This window comes from Ailuropoda melanoleuca, chromosome 11, assembly GCF_002007445.2.
Source record: "Ailuropoda melanoleuca isolate Jingjing chromosome 11, ASM200744v2, whole genome shotgun sequence".
Lineage (NCBI taxonomy): Eukaryota > Metazoa > Chordata > Mammalia > Carnivora > Ursidae > Ailuropoda > Ailuropoda melanoleuca.
The window spans coordinates 18,258,006-18,281,510 of NC_048228.1; the positions used below are offsets into that span (position 1 = coordinate 18,258,006).

At 35.7% G+C, this 23,505-nt stretch overlaps 1 pseudogene; it reads right to left on the reverse strand.

Annotated features, from left to right (window-relative positions):
* Positions 1 to 23,505, reverse strand: part of LOC105239167 — a 186,038-nt pseudogene that overhangs the window by 13,710 nt on the left and 148,823 nt on the right.

Here is a 23,505-nt window from a genome sequence, read left to right on the forward strand (position 1 = left end):
GATCAATCTCACTGGTAATCAAAGAAATAAAAGTTAAAATCACAGTTATATATTGCCATATATCCATTAAAATGGCTAAAACAGAAGAAAATACTAATGACTTTTGGTAAGAATGAAGCAACTGGAATACTCATGATCTGCTGGCGGGAGTATAAACTAGAACAAGCACTTTGGAAAACAAAAGTACACACCCTATAACCCAATAATCCCACCTCTAGATATACATTTGCCAGAAATGTGCATATATTCACCAAAAGACACAAAAGTTGTTAGAACAGAATTATTTCTAAAAACCCAAAAATTGAAGGATCATAAATTTCCATTAGCATTACAATAAATGGATAAATTACAGTAAATGAAAACAAATGACATATTTACATAATGGAGTAATAAACAGTCACTAAAATGAACAAAGTCTTTCGAACGACTTGGAAGAAATCTTATAAACATAATGTTGAGCAAAAGAAATTAGGCACAAATAAATATGGACTGCATGATTCCATGTACATAAAGTTCAAAAGCAGGCAAAACTAAGCTATGGTAATTGGAGTCAGAAAAGTGTTTACTTTTGGAGGAGGGGAAAGATGAATGAGAAGGCACCTGAGGAGCTTCCTGAGCTGTTGGTGATATTCCATTATCAATTTGGATGTGTTCACTTTGTAACAATTCACCAAGCTGAACAATGATTCGTGTACTTTACATATATTTCAACAAAGAGTTACTTAAAAAAACAAGGAGAAGAAAAATACCACCACTGGTATCTCCTATTAGTCCCTCAAAACCCCCAAATACTAAACATTGCATCAAAGTATATGAACCAGATGAGGAATTGAGGTCAATGGGGTATGAAATATCAAGACAACTTAATTCCTTTCTATCTTATATCCAAACATATGCACATAAAATATAATAAGAATTTCTTCTTTTACCTCAATGGATTGCTTTGCATACTTCCTGAGAAGTGCACACTCCACTGTAGAGACCATTAGGATATAGAAGGGATTCGAGGAATTGAGCATGTGTACCACACTGGTCACATGTGGGGGAGCAGTGGTGGGCAGTCTTCTCACTAAATTCATCCCTCAATTTTTGTTATCCCAAGTGCTCCTCTGTGATCCATCTGGCTCAGAGGGGTTATATCAGAAGCAGAGGTCTACATTTCTTTACTCAACCATTTTATCATACTTACTGAGCAGAGTTTCATAACAAGAGGAACTGAAATATTCTTACAGGTTGTTTTCTTATCTATTACTTCTTATTTTAAAAAGAGAACTTTTATTAAATATTTGTGTGAAATTGAATCTTTCTCTTCTACCTTAACTTTTCTGAATCCATAATTACCTGTTTTGAAGACTGGGAACTCAGAGTAATATTACAGTATTATAGTTCAGCTTTCATTATCAATTTTTAAGTCTTTATGACTGGCCTGGGAACCAAACCTCCATTTTCAACTTTGTTTACAAGGATTAATGTTTTCCAAGTTTCTAACTGACCTACAAATTAACCTTTTTAGAACAAAATCAATTTGAAAATTAGGGATTTTTATGCAATTGAATTGTGGAAAATGTAAAAAACAAAAACATATTTTTTGCTATTTAAATATATTTAAAACATGTATTTCAAATATATTTAAAATATCATAGGAATGGCATAGGTAGGGATCATTTTCTGAGATTAAGGTAAATTAATTATCTTCAATCTGGGACAAGACGACTAACAAAGTCAGGAATAGAATAGTAAATGAAAATTGAGAATTTTTCCTAATCCAAGAATAATATAAAGTCAATGCAGGATTATGTATAAGTAAATCTCCATTATTTTAGTTGGAGAGTAGTTTTAGATTCAGTGAAATATCACAATGAATGAAAAACATCTTTTTAAAAATAGAAGCTATAGATCAAGCCAGGCAGATGACATTGTTCCTTCTGATTGTTTTGTTTTATATAACTTAGTAGGATTTCTTGACATTTAAAATTTCTTCAACCACTTCATTGAAAATAATTAAATGCAGCTGTTGAGAGCAAACGTTTTGAAATCAGAACTTTATTCAAATCTCAATTCTACTATTTTCCAGGGGTTGACTTTTGACAAATTCTTTGACCTTGCTGGGTGTCAGTCTCCCAACCTGTGAAATGGAGGTAAGGACATCTCTCTCTTATGGACATTGTGAGGATTAAATGAGATAACCCATTTAAAGCATTTGGCACAGTGCCTGGAATATCCTAAGTGTTTAATAGATAGTAAATCTTTATATTTAGTGTGGGTTTAATGTTGTCATTTGCTTTTATTTGTGGTAAGGAAACACGAAAGGTTAACTTTGGATCATGTTTTCTCTTCGCTGATATTTAAATTATCATATTCAGCTGTAGGGAAATAAGAACCCTTCGTTCAAGCACAGTGAAAATCATGATTTCATTCAAAAAAGTGGAAGAAGTGGCTGCTTTATTCAATAAACAGAAATTGCTATAAAACAAGGTAACTCTCAATTATGTCTTCCACGCAGATGACATAGTTGATAAAAATGCACACTGGAGAAACTGGCTTTACCATATTTTTCCAAAAATTTGTTACACCTAGTTATGAGGTGCTAGCTCGTATGGAACCACTGATGTTGCTTCTTTGCTTTTGTTGCTTTCTGTGAAAGATGTAAAATCTACACCTTAAAATCTGTGCTATTAATAGATTTCAAATAAAAAAGGGAAGGGAAAAGGTAAGCATTTGTGCTTGAGCTGAGCTTGTGAATGGGAATTGGGCAAAAACAGAGGTGAAAAGGGCAGAGAACAGCAATAGGGACAACCCTGTTCTGTTCTGTAACATTAAAAATCCAGATGACAATTTAAAAGAACAAGTCCAGGTTTTCAAACAGTGCCAACAATGATGGTTTTAACTTCAAAAACACTGATTGTTTTCTCAGGATTGGGGGGTTTATTTCACATCTGAGTATCCCTGTATATCTATTGTCCTTCTGGGCCACTCAACTCTCCCTGCCCGATGTTAATTCATTTCCTCTCCTTCTTCCAAGCATCTTCTGGCCACTGAAACCACCCAACACCACATCTCTCCATGCTCTTCACTTTCACTTCAATCAGCGGGAAAGTCCTTGATGTCCTGATAACTTGTTGGAAAACAAAACAATTCTAGGGGTTATTTTGTTTTGATTTTCAAAATTAGAAGGATTAAAAGGCTACTGATGTAAAATAAGCAATAGAAAAGAATGAAAACAGAGGCTTTGTTGACCTGCAATGACAGGATATAATATGCAGAAAATGATTTCTTTATCCTTATACAAGCCATCTGTGGTTGCGAGAAGCCTTTTCAAATATGCTAAAAGAACTTTCTTCCTTTATCTTGCATGATGTCATTTGCTTCAAGTATGCTTTTTAATGACATCAACCCAAGAAGAATAATTCTTTATAATCAGATTAACACTCCATCATCTCTTTTTTTTTAAAAAAATAGTTAAAAACCACTTAAAATGGCTGGATTGGTGATTTGAGTACTGGAAAGTTTGCTGAGTGTATCATTATACTTACAACAAAAGAATCATTATGGCAAAATAGGAAGATTGGTAGGAAAAGGAAGGAAGAATGAAGGGGGGGTAAACAGAAGGGGAATGAACCACGAGAGACTGTGAGCTCTGGGAAACAAACTGAGGGCTTCAGAGGGGAGGGGGGCTGGGGATTGGGATAAGCTGGTGATGGGTATTAAGGAGGGCACATATTGCATGTTGCACTGGGTGTTATGTGCAAATAATGAATCATGGAACATTGCATCAAGAACTGGGGATGTACTGTATGGTGACTAATATAACAAAATGAAAATTATTAAAAAAAAAGAATCATTATGGCAGCAAATGGAGTAGTAAATATCTGTTTTCTCTTCTGTTCCCAACCCATCCTCCTTTTGGATTTTTACAATCAAATTATTTGGCAAAGACAAGCATTTTCCTCAATTTGAAGCCAACTTTTCAAGTCCAGTCATTCTGAAAATTTTCAACAGTATTATTATTTACCAACTAGTTATGCTCCATACATCATACTTCTATTGTATGCCAATCTGTAGATTTCAAGACTGGGGATGTGCCCAAATGTTTTTACATGAAAATGATTCTATGTCTTACGTGGTGCAACTACAAAGTACCATTTCCATCTAGAATGAGTTTAGTGATGCTACTCCTTTAAAGAACAGATCAGAAAAGTGAATTCCGAGTGTGGTACAAGTTAGGGAAAAAGTCTCAAATATCAAGACAGAGTAATGAAATAATTATAGGAAACCATATAGCATTCTTGTTTCCAACGGAAATCTTCTAAAGCTCTGCTTAGATTAGCTCCTGGAAAAGGTAGGATGGGAAGGCTATAGACATGTCTTTCATAATTGTAACTTGTAGACATTTTCAACAGCATTTTCTTGTAGGTCTCAAAAGAACTTATGAAATATATTTATCCACTAGATATCTAAGTATATGTTCATTCTTGCCCCGTAAATAACGGGGCACTCATAGCCTTTATGAAACAATGAAATTTCACTGGGCTATTCAAATGATTTATGTCCATCTGATTCAATAGATGTCCGTGTTTACATTCCAGTAGCATATATTTATGTAAAGTGAGCTTTAAAATGTGTAATTATGTATGACATGTTGGGATTCTTGCTTCTTTGAGCAAAGGATGAGATACATATTTTGTCCAGATGCATGGACTTGTTCCCAATTAGTGCTAACATGCATTCTAAATCTTTTTTGCAGGTAAATTACGGGCAGTCTAGGATGAACATATATATATGCCAGCATGAATGAGACACACACCAACAATTACTTATATTAGTGTTTGTAGGTAAGTAAGTATTGACAATTTCATTGGACTATTTAAGAGAAAATACTCATATCAGGAAACAGATGTCTCCTTTCTCTCCGTTTGATTTTAGTTATTACTAGAGGAGCAGGATTTGCTCAGGCAATTCATGTCATTTATTCTACAAGGTAAAACTTCTTTAACCCTCATTCTTAATCCATTTAAAACTATTTTCTAACCCTATCTCCAAAAAGAATGCTTCATTTAAAAAAGATCACACTTCCATGTTCGTGGAGCCTTCTGACATACTTGATTATTTGCTCCAAGAGTCAGCAACTTGATACTTCTTTCCTAAATTTCTCTTCCTTTTCAGTAGCAAAGAAATCTCCAATATATCTGCATAATTATTTTACCATGTTACTTTTAAGGAAAAATTGGGATTCCTCTTCCACAAATATTACTCAATAGAATCTTGGACAGGCTGTCATCGTGGTTCTAATACTGGATTCTTTCAAGTTTAAAAGAAAAATATTTTCCTTTAAATTGCCCTCAGTTGGATTACTTTGTAGAGCTAACTCTCTTGACTTTGTGAAAATAATTCAGGTAAAATCCTTTACACGTTGCAAAAAAAGGGAATAGTTTCTGAAATGGCGATTTAATTTGGTTTGTGCATTGACTTACAAAGTGGTATATTCATTTATGTAAACTTTATATAGGCAAGTGATAGGATTTTTCCTTTTTTTATCTTCTTTGTTAGAGATTCTTAACCTTCGTAATTTTTGGAGGTTAACTTTTACTTTTTTGATGAAAGTTTCTCTTATAAGCCATGAAGATCTTTTCATAGAGAAAACTTATGTTATTTTTTTTCCTTTTGCCTTCCCAAATAGAGATCATTCATTTGACAATGTCTTCTCCATTATTGCTATTGAATTCCTAATATATACCTCAGTCACTACTCAACATTTCCTCTTGGATATTTAATAAGCACCTCAATCTACCCCTAAATCCTGATCCTCCTTTTCTGTGTTAGTGAAAGACTTCTTTTTTCCAGTTTTTAGGGAAAAAAAAATCTCAGACTCATCCTTGACTGTCTCTCACATCCCACATTTAATCTATCAGCATATCCTGTCAGCTTACCCTTCAAAATCTATTCAGTATCTTATCACTTATCACCTCCACTGCTACAACTACCCTCTATGAACAAATCATCATCTTCCCTCCCCCGCACTGTTGCAAGTCTCCTCACCTTACTTTCATTTTTGTGCCATTATAGTTTATTTTCAACACAGCAACTACAGCAATTCTCCTAAGAAATGGTAGATCACTTCACTCTCCTGTGCAAAACCATCCAATGCTTACCATCTCATGTCTCATGCACAGTAAAGACAAATGTCCCTGCAAAGACCCACACAACCCTCCTTCATCTCCCCCCCCCCCCACTGCTCTAACTCACCTTTCTATACTGTCTCCTCTCTGACTCCAGTTACACTGAACTTCTCATTGTTTCTCTAACAGGCCAAGTACGCTGTCTCAGGCAGGATCTTTGTCTTTTCTCTTCCCCTCTGTCTGTAATACCCTACCCCAAATATCCCCTGGCTCCCTTTGTCAAATCCTTTGATCCCTTCTCAAAAGTCATCTTATCAAAGAGCTCTTCTCTGACCACCCTATATAAAATACCAGCCAATCACCACCACCAATCTCTAACCATTTATCCTGTGGATTGTGCTTATAGCTATCTGACATGTTATGCATTTCTTAAAATTTGTTTTGACTTTGTCAACCTCAAAACTAACTGTAAACTGCACGAAAAAGGGACTTTGTTTTGTTCATTTTGTATCCTAGTGACTGGTGTATAATAGACTCTCAAAAGTATTAACTGAAAGGATATATGAATGAACTGTACAATCCTCTGTATTATATGCTCCTGGCATTATAGCACATTTGAGGTTGAAATAGTCATGTTAAAAGTATAAACCATAGCCTATTTTTTCTTTAGAATAACCCCTCTTACACAGACTATTTTAACTAAGCTTGGGTACTTGTGGAGTCATCAAACTCTTGGTTAAATAGTTTTTAATTTCTAAAACAAAATATACAAAAACCTGTGTTCATCATTACTATGCTAAATGCTTTATGTTCCCTATCAGTGTCACCATCAACTAATATTTATTGTTCACTTGCTGTATTTCAATCTTTGTCACTATTCCTACTCTAGTAGCTTGCACTCTGTCTCAAGAGAAAAAAGTAAAGTTTGTAAGATTAAAAGAAAAAGAAAATGTATACCATAATACAAGCAATGATCAGAATTATTGCCAAATAACTGTCATTTTATCGGTTCAGAGCAGACTGTGAAATATTTCTGGGCAGCTGTTTCACCTACCAGGATGTCATCCCTTATTATTTTAATAGTCCTCTATTTTCGTAATTACCTCATTCATTTCTTACTTATTCCAGGTGGTAGGATTGTGGTTAAAAAATTGGTTGCACATTTGATTGCTGATCACCTGATGAGAATGTAGGGCCTCACAATATAAGGAATCATGAAGGAACCCTCTGCTTTATTTTTGACACTGAAAGCACTGCTTTACTACTTGCTTTTATTTTTTTCTTGGCTTCTGCTTGGAGTATATTCTAATTCCTAGTCATCTCACACTTAAACCTTTAATTCTTTAGCATCCTGACCACTCAAATATTTAATCTTAAGATATAATCTAAAATTCAGAGACTTACATGAAGATTCACAAAAGAACAGTGATTTTTCTGTTTCATTTCCCAGCCTCCAGGTTGTCCAGGTTGTCCAAATTGAGCAAAGTGGTTTCTGCAGTTAATACCATGCCCACAAATGCCTGGTCTTCACTCAAGCTAAAAAAAGCTATGCTTAAAAGAGGGGTCCACCATAATAATACTAAAGGTAAAATAATAAGTCTAAAACCTGTTAGCTATAGTTATATGAGTTATTTATAATACAACTAATAGCCATATTTCATTTTCTTTTTGTACTTTCCACAAAACTACTTCAACAATTGTGTTTAAATACAAACCTAGGGATAAATTATTTACATTAACTATTATGATTTTTAGGCTTCTATAAACCTTAGGTTTTATAAAATTTGTTTATTAAAATAGTATATACATGAAAGAATATGCCATCACAAGCAAAATATTCCATTACCTGGAATAAGACTTTCCTTACTTGGGTAAGCAAATATATAAGGCCTACCTTTCATACTATAATGATTTCAAACACACTAAAAGCTTTAATTCCCAAACACAGAAGACTATTTCATTTATTACATCTATTACCTACATGATTATAATAACAGTGGAAACTGACATGTTAAAGAATAGGCATCCTTCTTTAAGCATAATTATTTTAGACCCTAATTGGTTCTATAATTATTTATTTACAAATGAGATTTTTTTTTGGTCCATCTACAAAACAATTTATCAATATCTGGCACTATTTAACACTGTCCTTTGTTCTTATGGGTATTGTATGATCTGTTCCAAAGTTAGAAACAAATTTATTTACGATGCATTTGAGAACCTAAAGTTGCTTGAAGCAGTGATAGAAATATTTTTTACATTACTGGGTGTTTTCTAATCTTGCAGACTAGAAATATTTTTCTGCCCTTAAGCTCCCCTTAGATCATCAGATGTGAACAAGTTTTATTCCTCCGGCTCAGTTGTGCATCAGTTACCGAAGGATTAATGACTATTTTTAAAAATGGTCTTTTGAGATCAGTCTAGGAAGGGGAAAAATATTTTACTAAACCTTCTCTGCCTTTGTAAATGGTTGGGGGCCACTAGAGAATATGTTCCTTGGAGGCAAGATATTAAAACTCACATCAGCAAGCCACTTGGGATGAATTTTAAACAAGTCAGGACGTTGACTCAAAGATCACATTTTGTAGGTTTAGAACAAGCTGTTTTAATAACAAATGGTGTTTTGAGACCTAATTAGAACTTGGAATAAAATAAGGAAGTGATTGTGGCTAGTTATGAAAGTTAGACTTGTTTGTAGAAGCTTAAGGAAGATGTGAAGAAAGTTGGACCAACTGAACATTACAGTTTCTGTGAGAAGCTATGTGATATGAAGAAAAGAACAAAAACTTTGGAGAGAAACAGAACTATGTATCTAATCTTGAACATTTAGCAGCTTAGCACCTTTGTTATCTTCGACAGATCACATATTACCACAACTATATTACTATTATCCTTGCAATTATTACTACTAACTATACCTTAAATAATTAGTTCAATCCAAACAGAAATTAACTTTTCTAAGTCTCTAATTTATTTTAATATTTATCTTGTTTTATTTTATTTAACTCTACCTTTTGTGTTGTTATAAGAGTTAATAATTATCTTTCTATAAAGATATTGGTTGGCATTTAGTAGAACTTAAAAAATTGAGTACTCTTCTGTTAATGGTGGGTATTAGGACACCCATGGATAGATCTGAAATCTCAACTTACTGAATTTAGCCAGCATTTGACTGTAATAGTGGCAGAAAGCAAGAATTCTTTTTCCATAATCTTAAAACTTTTTGAAATCCTAGGAGATCACATGGAATTTAAAGCTACTTTTGATTATAATCTAGTTTCCTAAAAACTAACAAATGGGACCATGTGTACATACTTGACTCTCAATATATATTTATTGAATAGAATTTATTGAATCCATACATTTAAGTAAAAATCCTAAAAGCTTTTGATATCTATTTTTTTAATGTGAGCTCCACACCCAGCATGGAGCCCAGTGTGGGGCTTGAACTCATTACCCTGAAATCAAGACCCAAGCTGAGATCAAGAGTCAGACACACAACCAGCTGAGCCACCCAGTTGCCACTTTTCCTATCTATTTTTTAATGAGCATATTGAATTTACAAGGTTGCACCAAATCTCTTGGGGGAATTGGAAGTGGTTTGGGAGAGAAGAAAATATTATGATTACATTTTATGTCCCAGGCAACCAACCAGACACTAGACTGGCATCAAGGCCAATTATGAATATAAAATAGTTTTTTTTTTTCAATAACTTCCCTAAGTGTACTGTGTTGAACAGTCATTCTACCCAGTTAACAGGTTATTCACTGAATGTCTATAGGCAAATGCACATTCACCTTTAAGTCCTCTTCCATGACTTTATCTCAACCCATGTGCACAGTTTATTTTCAATACTTTTCTATTATTAAACAATCACTATTGTTTTCCTACTCAACCCATCCCAGGAGGTTAAACTTCAGCAGCTAGAAGATTTAGAAGTGTGTGTTTATGGGGGAAGTGTGGTTTCCAAATCTCTGCCCCACACTTTCCCTACTGTGTGTCGTTCTAGAAAAGTTATAGTTGGCTTGGAGGGATAGGGAAGCAGACTCCTTGTTTCACTGCCCATGAAAAACTATGGTCCTCTCTTTAATTGGTGCAAACTCCTCAAATTGCTCATTGTCTGTGGCTTGATGTTAACCTGTTCACCCCGTAGGTAAAAGGCTTCCTTCTGTGCAGCTCACAAAATTAAGCCACACACTTTCATCCTTCTGGCAACCTCATACTTCATTCCTCTGAAAAGTACATACTTTTGGCCCACACACCTACGATCTCCTATAAAACTATGGCTCTATGTATTATCTAGTCTCTTCTTGAGTTCTCAGACTAGAGACACCTGTGGGATCAGACACTGAGATGACACTGCTTTTCTCTTTCTTCTCTCAGCCTGGAAATCCCAGCAAAACTTTATCTGTAATATTTTCACCCATGCTTTTGTAGCGTAAAGAAGCAGGAAGTCTGATGGCTAAGTAGATATCCAACCAGAAAACAATAATGTAGGTCTCTTATTTCACAGGTACCCCAAACTGTTTATAAGGGATTTTCTTTGGGCCTTCCACATTGGTTTTAAGGAGAAAAAACAAGCCAACTATTCAAAAGGGAGATGAACAGGTGGAATGGCTTCTTTTTATAAAATGTTCTATGATTTTCTGCTCTTACTCTTCATTTTGTATCAATAAGAAATGGTAGTGGTAATAGTATCAGAAAGGAGGTGCCCTTAGCAGTCAGAAATTTTCTGAACTTAAGACAAATTTCTTCTTCCTTTTTTTTTTCTTAGATTTGATTTATTTATTTGACAGAGAGAGACAGTGAGAACACAAGCAAGGGGAGTGTGAGAGGGAGAATCGGGCTTCCTGGCGAGCAGGGAGCCTGATGTGGGGCTCGATCCCAGGACCCTGGGATCATGACCTGAGCAGAAGGCAGATGTTTAATGGCTGAGCCATCCAGGCACCGCATTAAGACAAATTTCTGAGTGGTCAGTCTTACTCATTAATTCTGATGCATATTCTATTACCCTAGATGGGTTTTTACATGTTTAGCATTCACAATTCAGTATGCCTTAGAAGAAAGAGTATATATAGTTTTGTAGTTAAATTGTACCTGGATTTCAGTATCTAACTCTATTATCTATTAGCTGTATTAATTTAGGGCAAGTTTATTAACCATTCTGAGTTTCAATTTGCCCTGTTGTAAGTTGTAAATAATAACTTCCTCCTACATTGTCAAAACAACTTGACAATGTATAATTATATATACATATATATTTGAGAGAGAGAGAGCAGTGTAGAAAGGGGCAAAGGGAGAGAAAAAGAGAGAGAATCTCAAGCAGACCCCACACACAGAACGGAGTGAATACAGGGCTCGACTGCATGATCTGAGAGCATGCCAGCCAAAACCAAGATTCAGCCGCTTAACCTACTGAGCCACCCACACACCTGACAATGTATATCTCATATAAATAATTTTAAAATGTATATTTTATATAAATAACTTAGGAATATGTATGGCAAATAAGAAATATTTAGGAAAGCTATTTCCTCCATTTAAAGGTTAGGAGACCAATGTTCCATAGAGATTACAAAAAACTGTCAAGATCATTGAAAGTAGCAGAGACAGTATTTGAACTCAGATTGGTCTAATGCCACATGTCACTACTACATTTGAAATTTAGTAAGAAAAACTAATCAGTTGACTTATTTTCCTTATGTACAAAAGCAACTGCTAATTAAAAATATATATATTTTTTATTTCTAAGAAAGATTTAGGATATTGTTTAAAGATTTATTTATTTATTTTAGAGATTGAGAGCTTGCAAGTGGAGCAGAGGGGAGGGGCAGAGGGAGAGAGAGAGAGACTCTCAAGCTGAGCATGGAGCCCAACCTGAGGCTCAACCCAGGACCCTGAGATCATGACCTGAGTTTTTTGTTTTGTTTTGTTTTTGTTTTTTTGTTTTTTTTAAAGATTTTATTTATTTATTCGACAGAGATAGAGACAGCCAGCGAGAGAGGGAACACAAGCAGGGGGAGTGGGAGAGGAAGAAGCAGGCTCATAGTGGAGGAGCCTGATGTGGGGCTTGATCCCATAACGCCAGGATCACGCCCTGAGCCGAAGGCAGACGCTTAACCGCTGTGCCACCCAGGCGCCCCCATGACCTGAGTTGAATCCAAGAGTCTGGCACTCAACCAACTGAGCTACCCAGGTGCCCCAGTGTACTGATTATAAACAAGAATCAATGTAAAATGAAGTTAGCAATGGGGCAAATTGACACCAAAAAAATGCTATGAAGGCCTATCTACTTGATAATATTGGGTTGCTGACAAAACTCCCAGAGAAAATAATAATCAATTACACAACACAGATCCAAAAGATAAATACCTATTGTTTAAGGGAAACACAACGCTGGACACTTCAAAAGTGTTTCCTTCAAGGCTATTTATGAAGAGGATGCTGAGCAAAAGATTGCAATGTCCCTAAGTGCATCCTTATAGCAATAAACAGAGTACCTCAATATAGGCTAATGACTTATACCAAATGGAAATTATGGGGAGCCAAAAGTATTCATGTGCAGCTCTGATAAATTAGCAGTATATCTGAAGAATCTCTGAATCAACCTTAGGTTTTAGGAGAGCCCATGACTCCCTGAAATTATGTGAAATATTTAAGTGTGAATACATACTTATAATAACCTTAGGTAATCAAACTGATTTCATCAGAAAATTAAAGCAAAGTAAACAAAACAAACAAAAACAGCAAAAACACCATAAAAATCCTTTATTCCATAGCACTGGATGTATATTCTCTGAGAAATTCTCCCATAAAGTCTCTTTTTCATTCTATTATAGATATTGTGTAACAGTGATTTTAACATTAAGGACTCTGGAAAATACTTACAGAACGACATTTTTTGTGTTGCAAATTAAATGCAGACCCTTTGTAGTTAAACAATTATGGAGACTTGCACCAGCATCCTTTACAAAGGATCTCTGTCTCCTGGAAGATAACCTCACCACAGCTTTAAGCTAACTGTAACTAGAAATGCCTTCCAGGATTTGAATTCTTATGTCAGGTATAGACATCATCTCTAAAATCTGGATTTATGTACACTAATTTGATCATTATCTGTCATTACAAACTTGAGGACACAGATCCAAGGTTCAGGGCCAAAAACTGCCAAAAGTGGCTTATGCCTCAAACCTAATTACACAGAAAAGGATAAAAAGACTTTTAACAACTATTCACCATTATTCCCATGTTAGATTTCTAACAAGCATCTATAGAAAATATTCAGGTTTTTGTCTTATAAAAGCTACTCTTATATACCTAACATTTTGAATAGCAAAATCTTCAAAATTTGTTTATATAAAACTTATCATTCTGCTTATATCTTCCATTGTTTAGCCCAAACTCATTTACAGATACCAATTAATTTATTGGATGAATCAAATTTTATTTTTCATCTATAATATAGTAGATTACAGTATTAGATTAAAAAAAAAACTTCAGTGAGGCATTTTCAGCCTCTCTCTTAATCTTATTATGCTATAACTTTCTAAATAACCTAGGATAATTACTTTTTAAAGCTAATAGCTTCAGCAATGAACTTAGCTCTCAGAAATACCAGAACTGTCTTAAAATATCTTAAAGTCATGGTGTTTCCCTTGACTATATTCTCTTTTTACATTAATAAATGTAAAATATTATTTAAATTCACTTTAGTTTTATTTTATTTTAAATATTTTATTTATTTATTTGACAGAGAGAGAGAGACAGCAAGAGAGGGAACATAAGCAGGGGGAGTGGGAGAGGGGAAGCAGGCTTCCTGCTGAGCAGGGAGCCTGATGCGGGGCTGGGTCCCACACCCTGGCATCATGACCTGAGCTGAAGGCAGACACTTAAGGACTTAGCCACCCAGGCGCCCCCACTTTAGTTTTAAGGAGTAATCAGCTATTCTAATCATCTCTGTAGAAAAATACGTTGAAAGCCATAAAAATCTTGAAAAAAAGTAATGGAAACATAGCATTTCATCAATGGGAGACATATAACTCAATGCTAATATTGTAAAGATGAGGAGAATTAAAATTTTATTGAAATCAATATATTGACCAAATTATTACCTACTATAGGGGTGGTAGAATATTTCTGATATGCCATTATAAAAAAATGAAACAACCTTTAATGTTAAAATAGATAGCATTGGTTACCAAGCTGCTTCCATGTACCCTAGTTATATAATGCATTCCAACTGGCAATTACCACACATTCAAGAATCTCTCTCTGACATCCTATTGCCATAAATCATGCAATTATATAATACTAGAAGTTGGCCTTTTATTATTTAATTGTATCCTCATATCCACTGGAGATGAGAAAATTGAAAATAACATGAGTACTGGATTAGCATAAGATTTGATATCTCTGTCCTCCTGATAATCACTTATCACAAGACTATTAGAATTTTACTTCATTTCCTTGACTCTGTTTTCTTGAGAAGTGTTATAAGATCAAATGAGATGATATGTATGAAAGTACTTTATAAGTGATGAATTTATTGTATTGTGAATCATGGAATGCTACATGTCCTTGCATAGTTTGCATATATACACACCACTGAGAGACTCTATTATGTGCACCCTAGGGGACTTGGAAGGACAGCACTGGAGTTTGTACTTTGTCCATCAACCTTAATCCCACTCCCAGCGGTTATATTCACCACTCTAGAATGGCTCAGGAGGCAACACTCCAACAAGACAAAAAAGAGATGGAGAATCTTTATCCTACTTTAGGAGTTAGCCAAAGAAGGATTAAAAATTATCTTACGCAGGGTGCCTGGGTGGCTGTCAGTTAAGCATCTGACTCTTAATCTCAGTTCAGGTCCTGATCTCATGGCTGTGAGTTCAAGCCCCACGTTGGGCTCCAAAAAAATTATCTTATCTTTTTGTCCCTCCAGAATCTGGAAAGCCGAGAGCCTATTTTTCCCAAGATCCCTTTGCAGCAAGGTACTAATTTAGGTTCCACCTTTGGGAGGAGCCACACAATATTTGGAAGGTGAAAGAGGGTCAGAGCCATTTCATTCTGGCAGCAGTAAGCCAGTATGTGGGCAAAAGATAAACATGATGTTTTTCAAGCAGCTTCAGGTGTTCTGTGAATCACCTGCATCAGTGGTGCAGGCAACTGACAGGTTTGCAGTGGTGTTCTGAAACTGATCATTTCCTTTGTCATTGCGGCAACTTCTAGATTTCCTGAAAGTGAGTGATGACTTTCTTGACCTTTATTTTTCTAGCCTTTGTATGCACATAATTATTATATTAAATTTCTTCTGTTTTCTTTACAAAAGCCTGATGGATATGGTATCTTACTTTGCTGAGATATTTGTGAGAATTTCTTTATCAATTACCTAATTGTTGCATAAAACACCACCCAAAAACTTCATGACTTAACGGAACAACAACGGAAATAAACTAGAAATCTATTAAAGAAAGATATGCAGCCAATCCCTAAACATTTGTAAACTAAATAACAAACTTTTAAATCAGCCATTGGTCATAGAAGAAATTGAAATAGAAACAAGAAAGTATTTTCAACTAAATAAAAATTGGAGCACAACATATAAATATTTGTGAGAAGCAGATAAAGCACTGCTTACACAGAAATTTATAGAGCTAAATGCCTGTATTAGAAAAGAAGGAATATTTGAAATCATTAACTTCAAATTCCATCTTAAAATATTAGCAAAAGAGCAAATTAAATTCAAACTAAGGACAGTAAATAAAAACCTTAAGAACACATATCAGTAAAATAGAACACGGAAGAACAATAGAGAAAATCAATGAAACAAAAACTTGTTAAGAACATCAACAAAATTAATAAATGTCTAGTCAGCCTGCTCAGGAAAAAAAAGAAAGAAGGCATGAATTATCAGTATCAGGAATGTTACAGGTCTTGTAGATGTTTAAATAATAATAAAGAAACATTTTGAACAAACTTAACGATGATAAATTTGATAACCTAGATGAAGTACATTGTCAGACACCAACCACCAAAGCTCATCAGGAAGAAAGAGTTAAACAGATTCGCCCTAGATTTATTAAATATGTTGGATTTGTAGTTAAAAATTTTCCTACAAGGGCGCCTGGGTGGCACAGCAGTTAAGCGTCTGCCTTCGGCTCAGGGCGTGATCCTGGCGTTATGGGATCGAGCCCCACATCAGGCTCCTCTGCTATGAGCCTGCTTCTTCCTCTCCCACTCCCCCTGCTTGTGTTCCCTCTCTCGCTGGCTGTCTCTCTCTCTGTCAAATAAATAAATAAAATCTTTAAAAAAAAAAATTTCCTACAAAGGAAACTTGGGGCCTAAATGGTTTCACTGATGAATTCTAGCAAATTTTTAAGTAAGAAATAATGCCAATTTTACATAAATTCTTCTATAAAATTTAGGAAGAGAGAATACTTCACAATTTATCCCATGAACTCAATATTTCTCTGATATCCAAGACAATGCAAAAAAGAAAACCATGGACCCACATACCTCACAAAAACAGATGCAAAATTTCTTGACATCTTAGCAAATCTATTTGAGTACTTTACAAGAAGAGTGGAACATGATGATCAAGTGGGGGTTATCATAGTAATACAAGTTTTGTTTAATATTCAAAAATCAACCACTGTGATTCACCCTGTTCACAGAGGGTGATCATTAGATGCAGAAAAACCATTTCTATCAGCAAATAAAAAACAGAATGCATTTCCTTGAACTTAATTAGGAAAGACTGAATACTTTCTTCAATATCAGGAACAAGGAAAATATGTCTGCTCCTGATTTCTATTCAACATCATACTGGAGATTCTATTCTATTGTATTTTGTTGCAGTAAGGCAACAAAAAATATATAAAAGTATCCAGATTGAAAATGAATAAGTAAAACTATATTTACAGTCAATCTGATTGTCTATGTAGAAAATAGGAAGGAATCTATAAAAATAAATCATTTTATAATCTTTGAAGGAACCCAGAAATTCACTTCATAATAAATCTCCATTTATGTCCTTATTTTCATCTAATAATATCTGCTAGTCTTCAAGCACCATCATTAAAGATTTCTATCATTCAATATCTTGTTAGCATTTCATATATTTGTATTATTTAATTAGCATTTTTACAAGAGTAGTCTTTAATGTCTGTATTTGTTTATGCTAATACATAGCTTTTAAGCTACATTTTAATTTAAATAAATTGGGATAAACCTAAAAAATTAGTCATTTTAGCAAAGTTGCATAATACAAGGTCAATAAAAATTAGGCATTTTTCTGTATACTAACAATACGAAATTTGAAATTGAAATTTTAAATGCCATTAAAAATAGCATGCAATTATGAAATTCTTGGGGATAAATTTGTCCAATATATTCAAGACCTATAAACTGAAAACTACAAAACATTACTGAGAGTTAAAAAACAAAACAAAACTGAAATAAAAATATGTATCTCGTTCAGGGATGGAAAACTCAATATTATAAAGATGCCAATTCTCCCTCATTGAATATATAGATTAATTCCAATCTTCACCCACCCTCCAAAAAAAAAAAAATCCGAACATCTTTTTTTGTGGAAATTCACAAGATGATTGTAAAATTTAGATCTATAGAATCCATAATTATTTTGAAAATAAACCAAGCTTAGAGACTAAAAACTTAAATTTCAAAATTTATTATAAGGTCACAGTAATTAAAACGTGTGTTATTGTCATGGAGATAGAGAAATACATCAATGGAACAGAAAAGAAAGTCCAGAAGTAGACTCATATATATATAGTCAATTGTTTTGTTTTTGTTTTTTTTTATCAATAGATTTTTGACAAAGTTGACAAGGCAACTCCATGGGGAGAGGATAACATTTTCTGTGAACGGTGCTAGGACAATTGGTTAGCCATATGCAAAAACATGAACTTTGTTCCTTATCTTTTGACTAATACAAAAATTAACTTAAGATGAATCATTGACCTAAATGTAAAATATTTTTTTCTATAAACAACCATAGGAAAAATATGTGTGACTTGGGCCAGGTATTTATTTTAGATCTAACAATAAAAGCATAATTCTTAAATTAGTATGTATTTGGATGGTAAGTGGATCAAAATGACCTAGGAGGCCACTGAAGATGGTGGTAAGAAAATAAAAATTAAGAAAGATTTTTATAAAATGTTGCTTTTGATTCTCCCTCTGTTATCTTTGCCTAATTATTGTCTTTTTTTTATTAATGGAAATTGGCAAAACATCCTACACTGTTGACACTGATTCTGATAGAATAATAACCACAGAGGGAAAAATTCCTGCTGAGGTGATGGAAATACATACAGATTGCCTAGGCTTTTGCTGTTTTACAACTTCCCATTCCAGACCTCAGAGTTGGGATTTATTTCTCTCTACAGCTAACAGATGAAACAATGATCAGAAAATTTGCCTGATACTAAACAAAAATAATATATGATAATTCGGAATTCTGATTGAATTCAAAAACAGAATCCATTAATATGTTCCATAGAAGAGAGCTACTTAAAAACACCCAATCTGGGGGAAAATAAAAGGATGGAGAGATATATACCAGGTAACTATACCTAAAAAGAAGCCTAGGAAAACAGTCAGTACTTGATAAAACAGGTTTTCATAGAAAAAGATATGATAAATGTATTTCCTGTAAAAGATATAATAGGGCAAGGAGATATATCTTCATAAACAAATGCCCATCTATTAATAAGGACTCCAAATATATCAAAGCTATAGCTAAACAGCAGGAAGACAGGTATAAATCAACAATTATAGTTGTTGGTTTCTTGACTACCTTTCTCAGAAACTGATAGAATAAGTAGACCAAAAATAAACATAGACACTGAGGACTTAAAGAATATAATGAAAAATTTTGAGCTGCTATGTATTTGTATCGATCTATCATCTACCCATCTACTCAGCTTTACTCAACAGACATTAAATACATTGCTGATTGCTTCTTAGAACACATAGAACATTAATAAAAATACATCATGTACTAAGCCATGAAAGAAGCTTAAATAAATTCCAGAGGATCAAAACTTTATAGACTTTATTGTTTTACCAAAATGAAGTGAAATTAGAAATAAAGAACAAGGGCACCTGGATGCCTTAGTCAGTTAAGCGTCCAACTCTTGGTTTCGGCTCAGGTCATGATATCAGGGTCATAAGTCAGAGCCCCGTGTGGGGCTCCGTGCTCAGCAGGGAGTCTGCTCGAGTCTCTCTCTCTCTGCCCCTCTCTCCACTCTCTTTCTTTCTCTAAAATAAATAAATCTTTTCAAAAAAGAACAAAAGAAATAAAAAAGAACAGCTAGGAAAAATCTGTATATTTTTAAACTAACATTGCTTAATAGTTTTTGGCAAAACCTGAAAAGTATAAAGGAGATGTAAAGATATTTAGAACTCGATAATGAAAAAATGATAGATACATAGATAAGTAGGTTGATGTAAGTCAATACCTACTACTATAGATACATGATAGCTATATAAAAAGGTATGTGAAGTTAGTATTTTTAGGAAACAGCTAAAGCCATACTTCTAGGAATATTGATACCTTTAAATACTTTTATCAGGAGTTAAGAAAGACTAATGCACCAAATATTCAACCAAAGAAGTTGCAAATAGAACAAAAAAGTAAAGTTAAGGGAAGAAGTTGGGAAATAAGGGCAGAAATAAATGAAATAAAGAATAAATAGAAAACACCAACAAATTCAAAATAACATTCATTAAAAAGGGTTGATTGGGCTCTTTTTTCATTGCTTGATGAATACGAAGCAATACATGGTGTTTTCCTGGCATAGTGTAGGTGTCTTCCTCAGTAATTGACTTAAGACCCTATCTGTGTTAGTGAGAGACAAGTGGAGGTATACTGGGGATTTTCGGGAAGAGTTTTCTCATTCTCATTCACTTGGTTGCCAGAAATCAGTCTACTCTTCTAGTTTGGGACGACGTGGTGTAGAATATGAATCCTAGAAGTGTTGCAGCCAATTTTTCTTTCCACTGGGAAGTCAAGTCTAGCAGAAAATGCTATATGATCACCAAAACCTATTTCCTATTCCTCACTAGAGCTGTAAGATATTTTCTATACCCTCCAATTTAGGGATATCACATATCCTTGTGACTAAATTCTGGTAACTGCAATATATACCAAAGCACTTGTGTTGCTTCTGAGCAAAGTCATAAGAATTAAGTATACCTTCCCTGTGTTCTCTTCTGCCTGACTCTAGAGAACTCTGGATTTAGAAGAGAGTGGAACCACAAAATTGGGAGGAGTCTGGGTCCCGAACTGGCAATATAGAAGGCAGCTCAACCAGAAACACTCACAGAAGTCAAAATTTATCTATTGCAGGAGCTAATTAAATTACTTGCCTTAGAATTAAGTTGACACAAAGAAGACAGTAAAGATGGAAAAGCAACTAGGTCCCTGTGATGATACCTCTGAGCTGCTGAATCAAATAATCCCTGAAACCCAAATTATCCTGAATCTTTCAGTAACAGGAAAGAATAAATTCCCATTACGTTTAAATAGTGTGAGTTGGATTTTCTTTTACTTTTAGCTGAAAGCTAATTTAATGAGCAGTAAGACCAAACTCAACCAGTGGACAAAGGGTACAAGACAAAGCCAAGCCACAACGAGCAAGACAAAGAGATATAACAAAAAGAACTAGTATGCAAAATGAGCAAAGTTCTAGCAATAATAGCCAATCTGACACTAAATTGTCAAGCTATGAATCCATGGATCTGAAACTGTATATAGAGGTTAAATTGCCCCAGGTACAGAGGAGGCTAAACCTGAACTGTGTAAATAAGAAGCCAGCTTCCCATTATGACAGAAATATGTATCAGAGACTGGTTGGCCTGCAGCCAATAAAAGTCTACTTCAGGGAGGGGGAGGAGTTAAGATGGCGGAGGAGTAGGGGACCCCTTTTTCAGCCGGTCCCCTGAGTCGAGCTGGATAGGTACCAGACCAGCCTGAACATCCACAGAATCAGCCTAAGACGCGGGAAGATACATCTGGATCTCTACAAATGAACGTCTCCAGTCCTGAGTATTGAGGTACGAAGCGGGGAGCCGTGAAACCGCACACAGATATCGGAAGATAAACAGAAGGGGGAGGGAGCCGCAGCGATCGGGCGCTGGGAAAAGGTAGCCACCTGCACGGGGTAGAGGGCGGACTCGTGGACCGGCACCCGCGAGAGAGCAGACTGAGACCGTGAGCCGGGAACGCGCGCAACCAGACTGAGGGCCGGAGCTTCAGAGAGCGCAGGGGCGGCTGGCGGCGTTAGAAACACAAAGGACAGAGACACGCCAGCCATGGAAGTCAAAGCTGGGATGCGGGTGAGGGGCGCACATCCCGGGACGCAGCAGGGTTGAGCAGCACCAACAGTAACAGAGTTAAAGTGGCCAGAACATCAGTGGAGAACGGTCCGCGACCCCTCTGTTCTGAGACGGAGGCTGAGATTCGGCCACTGCTGCTCTGACTCTCAGGAGAGGCACAGCAGACCACCAGGGAAAGCCACCAGAGAACCAAAGCCTGGAAATACTGGCTCACAGTGTGCCCATCACCATCCCCCTTCGCAGGGGACACGGAGACTCTACCCAAACAGGGTGGCCTGAGTATTGCGCGGCAGGCCCCTCTGCCAGAAGGCAGGCTGAAAAATCAAGAAGCCCACATCCCTAAGATCCCTATAAAACAAGGGCGCACGGCCTGGGTCCCGGTCAATAATTTGGGCTCCCGCAACCTCTCCTCATCAGATTGACGAGAAGGAGAAATCCCCCCCAGCAAAGAAAAGACAATGAGTCTGTGGCCTCTGCCACACAATTAATGGATATGGATATAACCAAATTATCAGAAATGGAATTCAGAGTAACAATGGTCAAGATGATGTGTAGACTTGAAAAAAAGTATTAACAAAAATGTTAATGAGAATATAGAATCTCTAATTGTGGAAATGAGAGCGAATTGGGCAGAAATTAAAAATTCTATGAGCCAAATGCAGTCAAAACTAGAGGCTCTGACGGCCAGGGTCACCGAGGCAGAAGAACGTATCAGCGAATTGGAGGATGGGTTAGTAGAAGAGAAAGCTAAAATAGAATCTGGACTCAAAAAAATCCACGCTCAGGAATGTAGGTTATGGGAGATTACTGACTCAATGAAACATTCCAAAGTCAGAATCATCGGCATCCCTGAGGGGGAGGAGAAAAAAAGAGGTCTAGAAGAGATATTTGAACAAATTGTAGCTGAAAACTTCCCTAATCTAGCAAGGGAAACAAGCATTCGTGTCCAAGAGGCAGAGAGGACCCCATCCAAGCTCAACCAGGACAAACCTACGCCACGGCATGTCATAGTGCAATTCGCAAATATTAGATCCAAGGATACAGTATTGAAAGCGGCCAGGGCAAAGAAATTTCTCACGTACCAAGGCAAAGGTATCAGGATTACGTCAGACCTGTCTACAGAGACCTGGAATGAGAGAAAGGCTTGGGGGGGCATTTTTCACGCTCTTTCAGAGAAAAACATGCAGCCAAGGATCCTTTATCCAGCAAGGCTGTCATTCAGAACTGATGGAGAAATAAAGACCTTCCAGAATCGCCAGTCATTGACCAATTTCGTAACCACGAAACCAGACTTACAGGAGATATTAAGGGGGATTCTATAAAGATAAAAAGGCCCCTCGAGTGATACAGAACAGAAAGTCACAATCTATAGAAACAAAGACTTTACTGGCAACATGGCATCATTAAAATCGTATCTCTCAATAATCAGTCTCAATGTAAATGGTCTAAATGCTCCCCTAAAATGCCACAGGGTTGCAGATTGGATAAAAAGACATGACCCATCCATTTGCTGTCTACAAGAGACTCATTTTGAACCCAAAGATGCATTCAGACTTAGAGTAAGGGGATGGAGTACCATCTTCCACGCAAATGGACCTCAAAAGAAAGCTGGAGTAGCAATTCTCATATCAGATAGACTGGATTCTAAACTAAAGACTATAGTTAGAGACACAGAAGGGCACTATTTTATCCTTAAAGGATGTGTCCAACAAGTGGATATGACAATTATAAATATATACGCCCCACCAGGGGAGCAGCAAGATACACAAGCCAACTTTTAACCAGAATAAAGAGACATATAGATAAAAATACGTTAATAGTAGGGGACCTCAACACTTCACTATCAGCAATAGACACAGCACCAGAGCAGAAAACCAACATAGAAACAAGAGATCTGAATGCCATACTCAATGAGTTGGACCTCATAGATATATATAGAACACTACACCCCAGAACCAAAGAATACTCATTCTATTCTAATGCCCATGGAACATTCTCAAGAATAGACCATGTTCTGGG